This window comes from Pseudophryne corroboree, chromosome 6, assembly GCF_028390025.1.
Source record: "Pseudophryne corroboree isolate aPseCor3 chromosome 6, aPseCor3.hap2, whole genome shotgun sequence".
Lineage (NCBI taxonomy): Eukaryota > Metazoa > Chordata > Amphibia > Anura > Myobatrachidae > Pseudophryne > Pseudophryne corroboree.
Genome location: NC_086449.1, coordinates 589,161,642 through 589,175,503, shown reverse-complemented (window position 1 = coordinate 589,175,503; position 13,862 = coordinate 589,161,642). Strand labels below are relative to the sequence as shown.

At 44.9% G+C, this 13,862-nt stretch overlaps 1 long non-coding RNA gene across 3 annotated transcripts in view; it reads left to right on the top strand.

Annotated features, from left to right (window-relative positions):
• LOC134935474 (uncharacterized) overlaps positions 1 to 13,393 on the top strand; it is a 64,666-nt gene extending 51,273 nt beyond the window's left edge. For 2 of the 3 annotated variants that reach the window (XR_010180166.1, XR_010180168.1), the window contains exons 2-5: positions 9,756 to 9,826; positions 10,666 to 10,715; positions 12,098 to 12,138; positions 12,598 to 13,393. This is a non-coding gene — a long non-coding RNA (uncharacterized LOC134935474). Of the gene's footprint in view, positions 1 to 9,180; positions 9,227 to 9,755; positions 9,827 to 10,665; positions 10,716 to 12,097; positions 12,139 to 12,597 lie in introns of those variants that run through there. The other variant, XR_010180167.1, reaches the window with a different exon arrangement.
• The last annotated feature ends 469 nt before the right edge of the window (positions 13,394 to 13,862 follow it).

The window sequence follows — 13,862 nt, the reverse complement described above, 5'->3', positions numbered from 1 at the left end:
GAAGAAAACAACACAATCATGAAATATATAACCATCTAACTAATTTCTCATATATGGTTAGTATTCCAAAAGACCAATAATAGATACAAATGTATAAAATCCTGAAGAATAAATGGTTCCTAAAACAGGTAATACTGTATCACTTAGGATACATATTTAGATCACAATGATGCAAAGAAAAAATATTAATGAATAGACTAAGAAGTCCACATTGGCTGGCCAGCCTTAATTAATACTTATTATATTGTGCACAAATAAAAATTTATCCAAGATCAATAGAGTAAATAAATGGAAGATGTATTGCCTGTAAGATATCATGGAATTGAATAAACAATAAGGAATCAAAATTCTTCCAATAACGATCTAAACTAGTAATAATTATCCGTTATATATGTATCCAAAAGTCTTGTGTGGCTCATTAGCTCCTAACCTCGTACGGCTGCTGATGTAAATGTTAAATGTTGGAGCAAATGGATAGAAGCCAGTCCCGTCCCTTTGACCAATGCTATTTGAAAGTCTCGATAAAGGCACCTAGCTTTATGCGGCCGTAAGTGTGGGCAGCCAATGCCGTAATGTTACAGTCCCGTAATACGATGATTGTTATGAATAAATAAAAATACTAATACACAGTCCCGAATGGCTCAAATAGCCCCTAGCCTAATAAGGCCATTGGTGTGGGTGGCTATAATGACGGGATAATGTATTGATAAATAAACCCCGTCTCACTCGTAGCAATCTCACCCGTGCCAGTGAATGCAGTAGCCGTCCGGCCGGCCGGATGTTCACCGGACCTCCGCCGTTTCCAATCCACAAGCCGTTCTGTGCTGCGCTGTCTGGGTGCTCCTCCGACAGCGCAGCTGGGTAATCCTTAGGCTGGGATGAAAGAGATGGAAATAACTGTGGCGGTTTAAGGCGGGTTAGGGCTGTCGGTGATGTCCGTTCGTCTCCAAATGGCAGAGAGATGGTATAGATCCGTGCTTGCTTGCAAGGTCATCCCCATGGGCAGGGTTTTCTGTAGAAAATTGGAACGGGCTACAGTGGGGGTTAGACGCCTGCATCACTTTCTTAGTCGCTCTGGAATTGTGGTTCGATGCCCTGCGTAACAAACATGTCATCTTCTGGTGCAACAATTTGGGCGTGATTTTTGCCATAAACCGCCAAAAACAACGTCCTTGCCGGTCCTGCGGGTCATTGCGCAGATAGTCTTGTTATGTTTGGTGAACAACATTACGTTGCGAGCCCAGCATGTCCCTGGCGTGCGTAACGAAATTGCGGCTGCCCTGTCTCGCGGCGATTGGCAGCGGTTTAGGCGCTTGGCTCCTGCAGCGCTAATCCAAGGGGAATCATGTCCTGCTTATGTGTGGCAGGTCATCCACCCAGATTGGAGGAGTTAGCCCAAAGGTCATTGGCCCCTGCAACTTTTGCGGCCTATCGGGCCGCCTGGGAGCGGTGGAGTCGCTTCCTCCTGGAGAGAGGCCAGAGTGCTAAGACCTCTCACGATTTACTCTTAGAATACATCTGGATGTTGTACTACGACGGGATTTCACGGGCATCTGTTAGCAGGATTCTGGCGGGTATATCATACTTTCTGCAGCTTCGGGGGAAGCGGATTTTACGGAGTCCTTTTTCCTCCGGCGGGTGTTGAAAGGTTGGGCTCGGGCAACCCCACCCCTCCCGGATACTTGCCAGCCGATCACGGGTGCTTTGCTGAGGCGGATTTCGGGATCCCTACGGAGTATTTGCTCCTCAGGATGCGAAGTTCGCCTCTTCATGGTGGCCTTTACGATGGCCTTCCACGGTGCATTCAGGGTGGGTGAGCTGGTGTCCGTCTCTCGGACTTCTGCCTCGCCCATGCTGGTGGCCCACGTCGTCATACGCCCCGACGGTTTGTAGTGTAGGATTCAGCCCTCCAAGACTGACGTAGTCAGCAGGAGGCAGTGGGTTCGAATTAGTCGGGCTCGTGCACGGGGCATTTGTCCAGTTGCCGCGACCCAGGCTTATTCGTCCCTTCGGCCTCCAACGCCCACCGGGTGGCTCGTCCATAGTGACGGTTCCCCGTTGACCAGATATCAATTCCGGTCGGTTTTGGGACGTTGTCTTTTGTACCTGGGTCTACCTCCGGCCGACTATGGGACTCACTCTTTCCGCATCGGCGCTACTTCAGCCGCTGCGGCGGGTTGGTCCGAAGTCGAAGTCCGGGCACTGGGTAGGTGGAGGTCTGGTGCATTCAGACGCTATATCAGGCCTTTTCCTCCCAGTGCGCCCATTTGAGGACTAGCCGCTTGTCGCAGTTGCACTTTGCAATTGCGGGGGCCTTGAGGAATTTTTGTTTTATCGTTGGTTTTAATTACGGCTTTTGCCGGCTAACTAAGTTTTCTGTTTTTGCCTCAAGTCAAATTGGGTGGCCCATCCCCCCTCCCATCCCCGTTAGGGACGCAGTTAGGTTGCCCATTTACAAATACTATCTTTATTTCGTTTATTAACCTTCGTCACACCCTTCTTTTGCAGGACGGCGGTTAGATCCGCACTTTATATGGTTTGTCGGCCATTCATACATCTACTGGCTGTCTTTGTCGGCTCTGGCCTGCGACACAACCCGGTTTCCGGAGCTGCGGGCTGTGCGCTGGTTGGGGCGTAGAGACCTCCGCTGGGACGGCCTGCGGGACTGGCTTCGGGCGGCAGTTGGCCAATTTGGGTACCCGCTGTTTCTGGTCTTGCATCTGGGTGGCAATGATCTGGTGCGCCGCACAGGGCTTGACATTCGCCTCGAGTTCAGACGTCAGCTGTTGGAACTTATGGCTGACTGGCCGTTTTGCCTGATCCTCTGGTCAGACATCGTCCCTCGGCGGTCTTGGCGTGGAGCCTTTAACCCCGGGGCGATTGACCTAGTTCGGAGGCGGGTCAATTCGGTTGTCGGTCGTGCTGTCCTCCAGCACGGCGGGCTGGTCGTGCCGCATGGTGGTATCTCCTTCCATGATCCGACATAGTACTGGTCTGACGGAGTGCATTTGTTGCCGGCTGGCATGCTGATCTTCTTGGAGGATATTATTCACGTTCTTCGGTCCCCTTAGGTAGTTTTTCTCTTTTGATGGTCGATTTGAGTTTCGTTGCGTTAGTTTGTGTTCTGCTTTTTAGGTCTCTGTAGTTAGTTTTGTTCTGCTTTTTAGGTCCCTTTAGTTAGTTTTTCTGCCTTTTGGGTTTTTGAGTTCGGTGGCAGGTTGGTAACCTGGCAGTTGGCCGGTTTCTGAACGGTTACTTAATTTTAATTATGAGTTCAAGGTTAGTAAGTTTGGGCGTACTTTTAGGTAAATTTTATAGTTTTATAATTAGTTTACGGGCATCACTTTACCAAGTGGGTCCATATAATTGGTATAAGCATATGTGGATGGCGGGGCCGATGACCCAATTTTTTACCCCGTAGGGGCGGAGCGTACCTCCGTCCCTACAACTATTGGTGGGCAGGGGTAGTGGCAGAAGGTCGACCCCTGTCCTTGGATTTTTGATTTTCAATGTCTGGGATGGAGGCAGGAGGCCGATCCCGGAACATCTGGGGCAGAAGGCTCCCTCACACATAATGTTTTTATTGCTTGTTTTTTCTGTATTATAATGTTGATCACCCATATTACGTTTATCATGTTTAACCGTTCTTCTCCCCGCCACCTTAGTTAGAGAGGGAAGTCTGCATTTTAGTTTTAGTATTTAATAGGCCTTCCTCTCAGTCAGAAAATAAAAGCTGACCCCTTTCACGCCAATTACAGTTGTTGTGTCTTTATTTTATAAGATAAGTGTGCTTGAGTGGCGCATGGATGCATCTGACGTGTGAGGTTTAAGACTGCGTAGGGAATATAATGTGACCGAGCAACATAAACGCACCGTCTGGGCTTGCGGAGCGCCGCTCGATGCATCACCTTGGCTTGGAAGGGGGTTAATGTTTTTGTGGTGGGAGGAATGTAGAGAGAAGGTCCGGGAGGCTGATTGGCTGGATTGTGGATAGGGGCTGGCCTGTCATGCATATAGGCTGCTGACCTGGTACTTCCTGCCTCTTTTCCAGCTCTTCTCGTGACCCGCCCTCCCGCCCTGGGGACTTGGTTTTGTTTTACTGATGGGTTCATTGTGTCGGCTTTTGTGGCCGGTTTCTGAACGGTTACTTAATTTTAATTATGAGTTCAAGGTTAGTAAGTTTGGGTGTACTTTTAGGTAAATTTTATAGTTTTATAATTAGTTTACGGGCATCACTTTACCAAGTGGGTCCATATAATTAGTATAAACATATGTGGATGGCGGGGCCGATGACCCAATTTTTTACCCCGTAGGGGCGGAGCGTACCTCCGTCCCTACAACTGTTGGTGGGCAGGGGTAGTGGCAGAAGGTCGACCCCTGTCCTTGGATTTTTGATTTTCAATGTCCGGGATGGAGGCAGGAGGCCGATCCCGGAACATCTGGGGCAGAAGGCTCCCTCACACATATGTTTTTATTGCTTGTTTTTTCTGTATTATAATGTTGATCACCCATATTACGTTTATCATGATTAACCGTTCTTCTCCCCGCCACCTTAGTTAGAGAGGGGAGTCTCCATTTTAGTTTTAGTATTTAATAGGCCTTCCTCTCAGTCAGAAAATAAAAGCTGACCCCTTTCACGCCAATTACAGTTGTTGTGTCTTTATTTTATAAGATAAGTGTGCTTGAGTGGCGCGTGGATGCATCTGACGTGTGAGGTTTATAGATTTTTAGTGGATTTCCAGCAATTTCAGTTTAATAAATATGCCCCAAACGGTTAATATGGTCCAAAAAGTTGTCATGTAACAGGACACTGGTAACACTTGGCGCTAACTAGCTGATCTTCTTTAAACAAGATGCCTGGGCAAAATGTTTTTTTAGTTTCATTTTTTAAAAGATCAACCCTCTTCCCCTGAGCAGGTAAAACTGCGTGGTCTCCATGTCCGATCCTTGCAGTTCCTAAAACACCTCACCCCTTCTAGTAAGAGTCTCCTCTCCAGGACCTGAAATGAATGCACCGCACATGTCGATAAAGCCATAGGAAGCCACAGCGGCCTCCCAGCCAGCTTTACCATTCCAACAGCACACTGAGCAGAGAATCCCTCAAACCTCTAGGGGGCAGTGAGCCAAGGAGACATGGCGGTTACATCTGGGATACATTAACCTTGTCATTATCCTGATTTTCTTATAAGTAGTAAACTGAAGTTCTACATGATCTGACTGAAGGCCTTCTTTTGGTGTAATACTTTATGTAAACCTGTATCATGTACTAGGACAATTCTTTGCATACATTGTTCCACGCGGTGCAGGTGTGACTTTTACAAATATAACCGAGGAAACAATATCCATTAACTTGAGATGCACTATAATACATGCCAGGATTGCTATCATAGCAAGAGGGCTGTAGCAAAATGTAGATGCAGATTCTCGCCTAGTGTTGGCTAGACTAGTGTATGTTTAATCATCATGGCCCTCATTCCGAGTTGTTCGCTCGCAAGCTGCTTTTAGCAGCTTTGCACACGCTAAGCCGCCGCCTACTGGGAGTGAATCTTAGCTTATCAAAATTGCGAACGAAAGATTAGCAGAATTGCGAATAGACACTTCTTAGCAGTTTCTGAGTAGCTCGAGACTTACTCGGCATCTGCGATCAGTTCAGTGCTTGTCGTTCCTGGTTTGACGTCACAAACACACCCAGCGTTCACCCAGACACTCCTCCGTTTCTCCAGCCACTCCAGCGTTTTTCCCAGAAACGGTAGCGTTTTTTCGCACACACCCATAAAACGTCCTGTTTCCGCCCAGAAACACCCACTTCCTGTCAATCACATTACGATCACCAGAACGAAGAAAAAACCTCGCAATTCCGTGAGTAAAATACCTAACGGCATAGCAAATTTATTTGGCGCAGTCGCACTGCGGACATTGCGCATGCGCATTAGCGACTAATCGCTCCGTTGCGAAAGAAAAATAATGAGCGAACAACTCGGAATGACCACCCATGTCCTTGTATGGAAGCCAGGTCTGTACATCTGCGCCTTTTCTGCAAATGTTTAGATTCCCCCCCACACACACACACACACACAATATTTAAAAAATGTACCATGTGCCTTTCATGCATACCTCCCAACTGTCCCGATTTTAGCGGGACAGTCCCGCTATTCAGACACTATCCCGCTGTCCCTCCCGCGGGTCGCAGTGTCCCGTGGGCGGGGGGGGCAGTTGGGGGAGGCTTTGATCACCCACTGGTGATCACTGAATAGATGTCGTGCACACCCCGCACGGCATCTATTCAATGCTAGTGGGCTGCCCAGCTGCTCGGGGAGCGCTGGGCACGTCCCCAAAATGGAAAAAAATGGATCCGTGAGGCTCGACCACGCCCACTCGACAGAGGTCACACCCCTCCCACATTAAGCCACACCCCTTTTCGGGTCACTCGCGGCTTCACCGCGCAGGGGTCCCGTTTTCTCCCTCATCAAAGTTGGTAGGTATGTTTCATGTACAGTATAACAAGCTGAGCAGTCACACAAATGCCTGATCAAAGTGCAACATCCGTATCTGAGAAAGGGTCGGCAATCAGCAGAGCAGCTCTGATATCATTGCAGAAGGAAATACTGAGCCCTTCATCCCGATGCACTGCAGCACAATGGCATCTACAGGGCATTGCCCCACAAGGGGTACTATGTATCCCCAGGAGGGCACAACAGCCAATGCTCTCACATTATCTATCCCACAGTAGACTCCTGCGTCATCACCTGTGAATGGATGATAGATCCCAGCAGTTTGGATCTGTGATAAGGATGTCATAATAAATGAGAAAGTAAAAGATTTACATCCCAGGACAATGTATATTCAGCTACTGTATATAGATGTTAGTAGATACAGTATGATACATAGATTAACATTAAGTAACTCTTAGTATTGTATGCACAATCACATGCTGTATACAGGGGCGTTTGAAGAGAGGAGGGGGACCGTGGGTAGACTCCAGGTGGGCCCCCCTCCTCTACACAGCGCCGTGGGCTCCAGCACTGTGCTGGAGTCTACAGCGCATGCACAAGTCTCCAGAAACATGGCACCTGCCGTTGTCCAGAGACTAATTTCCTAGTGCGCATGTGCGGTGCCCATTTTGGGACTGATTTTTTTCTGCAGCTGCTGTGGCTTCAGCGCTGTCGTGGGACTCTGGAAAGGTAAGTATTAACATAGCACGGGTGCAGTGTGTGCCCCCTGGACCCAGAGACCCATGTGCACCGCACACATGATTGCACCCATGGTAGAAACGCCAATGGCTGTATAGAATATACGTAATATTGTATATAACGCAGATAATAGTTGGATAGAATATTATTTTCTGCAGATAGAAAATTTTCCGGCTGATTTATACAGTGATATGTACTGTAACACTACATTATACTGTGGTATGTACTGTAACACACTGTGTGCTATGCTGCTGTATGTACTGTAACACACTGTATGTTATACTATGGTATGTACTGTAACACACTGTATGTTATACTGCGGTATGTACTGTAACACACTGTATGTTATACTGCGGTATGTACTGTAACACACTATGTTATACTATGGTATGTACTGTAACACACTGTATGTTATACTGTGGTATGTACTGTAACACACTGTGTGCTATGCTGCTGTATGTACTGTAACACACTGTATGTTATACTGTGGTATGTACTGTAACACGCTGTATGTTATACTGCGGTATGTACTGTAACACACTGTATGTTATACTGCGGTATGTACTGTAACACACTATGTTATACTATGGTATGTACTGTAACACACTGTATGTTATACTATGGTATGTACTGTAACACACTGTATGTTATACTGCGGTGTATGCTGTAACACACTGTATGTTATACTGCGGTATGTGCTGTAACACACTGTATGTTATACTGCGGTATGTACTGTAACACACTGTATGTTATACTGTGGTATGTACTGTAACACTGTATGTTATACTATGGTATGTACTGTAACACACTGTATGTTATACTATGGTATGTAACTGTAACACACTGTATGTTATACTATGGTATGTACTGTAACACACTGTATGTTATACTGCGGTATGTACTGTAACACACTGTATGTTATACTATGGTATGTACTGTAGCACACTGTATGTTATACTATGGTATGTACTGTAACACATTGTATGTTATACTGCGGTATGTACTGTAACACACTGTATGTTATACTATGGTATGTACTGTAACACACTGTATGTTATACTGTGGTACGTATAGTCTCACACAATGTAAGGGGCTTAGTTGTACCATTAATGTAGACTATGCTTTTTTCCATTTATACTGTCCAGACCATTCCAGCTACTAACTGCCATGTTACAGGCGGTGTTTTTAAAAAATGACAGTTAGAAGCTGATTGGTTGGTACTTTATCACCGTGCTATTTATCACTCTCCGAGGCTTGATAACTCTGGGCCTATATTCCCTACCACATGTACACGTACACACATACACGCTAGGGTTAATTTTAGTTGGGAGCCAATTAACCTACTAGTATATTTTTGGATTGTGGGAGGAAACCGGAGCACCCGGGGAGAATTTACAATCTCCACACAGTTAGGGCCATGGTGAGCAGATGTACTAAGCCATGAAACGTGATAAAGTTGAAAGAGATAAGTACCAACCAATCAGCTCTTGTCATTTTTCAAACACAGCCTGTAACATGGCAGTTAGGAGCTGATTGGTCAGTACTTTATCTCTCTCCACTTCATCCCTTTTCAAGGCTTAGTACATCTCACCATAAATTTTAAGTGTCCCTGTTGTCCTATAGGAATGACAGGAGGTTTGGTTTATATGTTGAATTCAATAAAAACTCACAAAGTATAAAACAAAGAGTTTAACAAAGAAGCTACGGATGGATATTGGTTATAAAATGACCCACAATAGTCCGGTAACGCAGGTGTAATAGCCGCTCTTCAGCGGACTCTTGGTCACTATTAGGACGGCTTTACCCTCGTATTGTAGTTTATTTTATTTGAACCAATATCCTTTATCGCACAAATCATGGAGAACGTATTACAGAGTGATGTTATGTAGATACAGTTACACCCTTTATATGCCATGGCCTGGACACTGTTATTAGTGAAATGTGATGTCATAGTTACACATTCCGTACTTACTACTGCTCCCAGGCTGCAGCAGGTCACTGCACCCCTGACCATCCAGAACATCAGACGTGTCTTGGTAAGTGAGATTTCCTTGGCTTTATATAGTACAACTATGCAGAAACTAATACCAGAGTAATAATTATCAGAATAAACACGTATTCAATAATAAATAATAGCGGCAAAGCAAATCTCTTTATGTCACTGATTACATTATGTGACATTGTAGGTGGAGTGGGTAAAACCATGCTGCGCTGTAGGTGGGGTGGGTAAAACCATACTGCGCTATAGGTGGGGAGGGTAAACTATACTGCGCCGTAGGTGGGGTGGGTAAAACCATGCTGCGCTGTAGGTGGGGTGGGTAAAACCATACTGCGCTGTAGGTGGGGTGGGTAAAACCATACTGCGCTATAGGTGGGGTGGGTAAAACCATACTGCGCTGTAGGTGGGGTGGGTTAGACAAGTACATACAGCTTCACACATTGACACCTAGGTAATAATGGCGGATGACCTGTCCCTGTTACTACTTTGCATTTCTCCGCCACATTTATTAATATGTATATATATTATATAGGTTACTAATAATTTTTTGTATTTGCACTCTACAGCTTCAGAAAAATGGCAGCAAAGATGGATATTATCCAGGTCTGTGCCCAAAGCATGGCCCGCTTTTACATCAGTAAGTAGATACAGCTGTGAAATGATATATATGTATGTTGCGTTGCTCCTGCTCATCACACTACCTAATTGTGAGCGCACTCATTTTCTATGATGTTTAGAGGGGGAAACATGGGGAAATCAGCCTGTACCCCCCAAAATGTGCAAACTAACACTAGATAGCAAAGTAATTGGGGCTCTTATAAGGTGTCAAATGGCTGATTTTCTCATTATTTAATAACAATAAAAATGAATAGGAAGCCGGTGTTTTTCAGCAAATTAATGCGATAAAGATAAAGATCGGGCATAAAAATGCCTGGAAGTAGATTTTTCTGTCATTTTTGCCAATTGTTAATAACACCTGTAACTCCCACCTGCAAACCTAAAGCACCAATCCCAACAATACAACACCCCTATATGCCAGCTAATTAACCCATTATTCTGCAGAATATCATCCCAAAAATAACATGTCATGATTGGCCATATTAAGCTATTTAAAAATTAATTGCCTAAATAATCATTAGTGGGAGTGTCCCAGGGGTCCTGAACCAAGTCCTGACATTTATACCTTAAAATAGGGATTTCCCAAACGTTACAGCTGCTCAGGGGCTGCATAGAAAAGGCCGCATTATGTCCTATGGAGAGTAAACGTGGCTATATTTGTGCAGCTAATTATATAGAAAAAACATTTGTGCCCATTCATTTTAAGCTGAATTCAGCGGCTAATTACATTTTACCCATAGTGTGTAATATACAGTGTAGTAGAGTATATAGAAACAGTCTACCAGCCACAGTGCCCATCAGCGGCAGCTACAGAATCCAAGACACTAGTGTGACTGTTGCTTTGCATTTTATTTACAGGCGTTGTCCTGGCATTTGACGAAGTTGAAGACAGCATCAGGAGAGTCCAAGTAAGTGAATAATAATACATCTGTACATCAGTCTAGGGAATGTGGGGGAGACTGAGCTGTATGGCTCTGGTATACAACAGTCGGGCAGTACGGATGGTGTAATGGTTAGCATTGCTTCCTCACAGCATTCAGGCCATGGGTTCAATTCCCACCATAACCCTAACTGTGTGGAGTTTGTATATTCTCTCCGTGCTTGTGGGCTTCCTCAGGGAACTCTTGTTTCCTCACAAAATCCAAAAATATACTGGTAGGATAATTGGCTCCTACCGAAAATGAACCCTAGTGTGTGTATATACATGTAATTAGGGCAGACTAGATGGGCCAAGTGGTTCTTATCTGCTGTCATAATTCCAGGATTCTAACAGTTATTAATATTTGGTGGTGGAAACTGTGTTAAATAATGTTTCACCTCTATATTTTTACATCACCAAAGTTACCCCAACAGTAATTGCTGCAGTGTGCGGAAGGCATAGAGACTGATAACCTGTCCTCCCGCATCACATGCTCCTGGGAAACGCTGTCTTACATTATTATGCACTTTCACTGTTACTTTTAGTCCATATCTATCCTTGCTCTGTGGTGGAGAGAAATCTATATATAATCAGCTATGACCTGTCCTGAGGAGGATATATGCAGCGGGGAACAGAGGGAAAGGAGTCGGGACCATGGGGTGCAGAGAGAGGGGGCCAGGGAAAGTGTTGGGGAGAGGGAACCCTCGCCCCAGCGATCACTGTGTCTAATATACAGGTTGAGTATCCCTTATCCAAAATGCTTGGGACCAGAGGTATTTTGGATATGGGATTTTTCCGTATTTTGGAATAATTGCATACCATAATGAGATATCATGGTGATGGGACCTAAATCTAAGCACAGAATGCATTTATGTTACATATACACCTTATACACACAGCCTGAAGGTCATTTTATCCAATATTTTTTATAACTTTGTGCATTAAACAAAGTGTGTATACATTCACACAATTCATTTATGTTTCATATACACCTTATACACACAGCCTGAAGTCATTTAATACAATATTTTTAATAACTTTGTGTATTAAACAAAGTTTGTGTACATTGAGCCATCAAAAAAACAAAGGTTTCACTATCTCACTCTCACTCAAAAAAGTCCGTATTTCGGAATATTTGGATATGGGATACTCAACCTGTACTAGTGTATGTAATGATGGAATATTGTTCCCATTACACTGACACCCCCACCTTTGCCCACCCTAGTCTGCTGACGGTCACCTGTAACCTTTATGGCCATCTTGATATCTTCTGAATGAAATGTAATAAACCTGTAACATTTATTAAGTAGCTTGTAATGGTAATTACATTCTATATTCCTCCTAAAATGTATTTTCCTTCCTGTAACACAGTACCATCGCAGACTGAAAAAGATGGAGAAAAAGAGAAATAAGTAAGTGACTTTCGTAGCTGCAGAATGCCAGTATAACTATTATCCAATAACTCCTTACAGGCCTCCCTCACTCCCATCTCACTCCCCTTCAATCTTCTTTTCTCACTGCTCCACATCTGTCTACTCCCCCACTGCCAAGCCTTAGAAACACAGAATTTGATGGCAGATAAGAAGCATATGGCCCATCCAGTCTGCCTTATACCTGCTCTCCTTCCCCTACAGAATACTCCTCAAACCCTCACCTCAGGTACAAGGTCCCCTCCAGCTCCACTGCTCCCTACATCTCCAACTTCATCTTCATAGATGCTCCCTCCCGCCCTTCCTCCACTCTAGTAACTACAGCATTTTCCCATTGTCTTTCCCTCATAATGTCCATATTTATGGCCTTCTACACTGCTTGCATTCTGTCCATAAGTACCTATAGCTTTGTCACTTAGAAGGTTTCTCTTCTCTTTATAGGACCAAGACTCCACACCTCTCATGGGTCAACTCATGGAGCAATGACAACGCCTATGAGAGGTTGATTTAAAAAAAAAAAACCATCAAAACAAAAAACCATCAAAAAAAAAACCAGCATCAAAAAATAAAAATAAAATATCAATGGGGGGGTATTGTCGTACTGAGGTGGATGTTGAGGGCAGCTGTGATCATGTGGTAATTTTCTTGACTCTAGGAGAGGCTGGTAGACTGGAGGAAGTGTTGGTACTTACCTTAGGTGTAACTGTGGGGAGTAAACCCTTTGTTACCCATTTATTTGGTAACTCCCCTCAGCTACACCTAAGGCAAGTACCAACACTTCCTCCAGTCTGCCATATTTCTTCTGGCCTTTCATAGAGCTTTACCACATGATCACAGCTGACCTCAACATGCATCTCAGTACGGCAATTCCCCTCCCATTGACTCACATGGATTGTAATGTCATTCTGACCTGGGTGCCTGTGGCTGGGCAATGTCAGGGGAAACAACACATTCAGCCTGCCCAAAGACCATCACTTCTTTGCCACTTATCCAGCTGAGGAATGTGAGCAAGCCACCAGGACCAGTTGCAGCTGCTTCAAATCTGAGGCCTTTCCACCTCCCGCAGCTGAAACCAGGAAGTCCATCTGATGCTCCGGCACTCAACATGAAGACCAGCACCCCCTGAGGTTTCATGTCATCAAGAAACTGTGACATACATGAACCAGGGCAATTATTACATCATTCCAATTCATGCAACAAAAAAATATATAGAAAAATAAAACAAAATAAAACTCTGGCTCTTTGCTGTCTAAGAGTAATTTGTGTGGGGATCTGCCGATGTGATGCATATTGGGCCTGATTCCGATGCCGTCGCAAAGCGGCTACAGTTCGCAAATCAGTCAATGTTTACTTACTGTGCACACATCTGAGCCACACGAGAGAGTGAAATGCAGTGGCGGTCGCAACAAGAAATGAGTTGCAAAGGGAGGGACAGGAAGACACTGGGGGTCATAACGGGGAGTATTTGAATAAACACAGGTGTGTCATGGTTGTCCAGACAGTGTTTTCTGGGCGTGTGTATAAATTAGCAGTTGCGATCCTGACTTGCTACTGGAGAGCAGCTCAGCCTGTGCGTCTACAGTCACTCAGACTCTGTGACATGAGCCAATTTGCACTGATGGTACCGATGTGCGACAGCAGTGGGCATCCCTATGTTCAGGTTAGCTTCTGCCCATATTAACATATAGACGCAATTGCGTACGGCA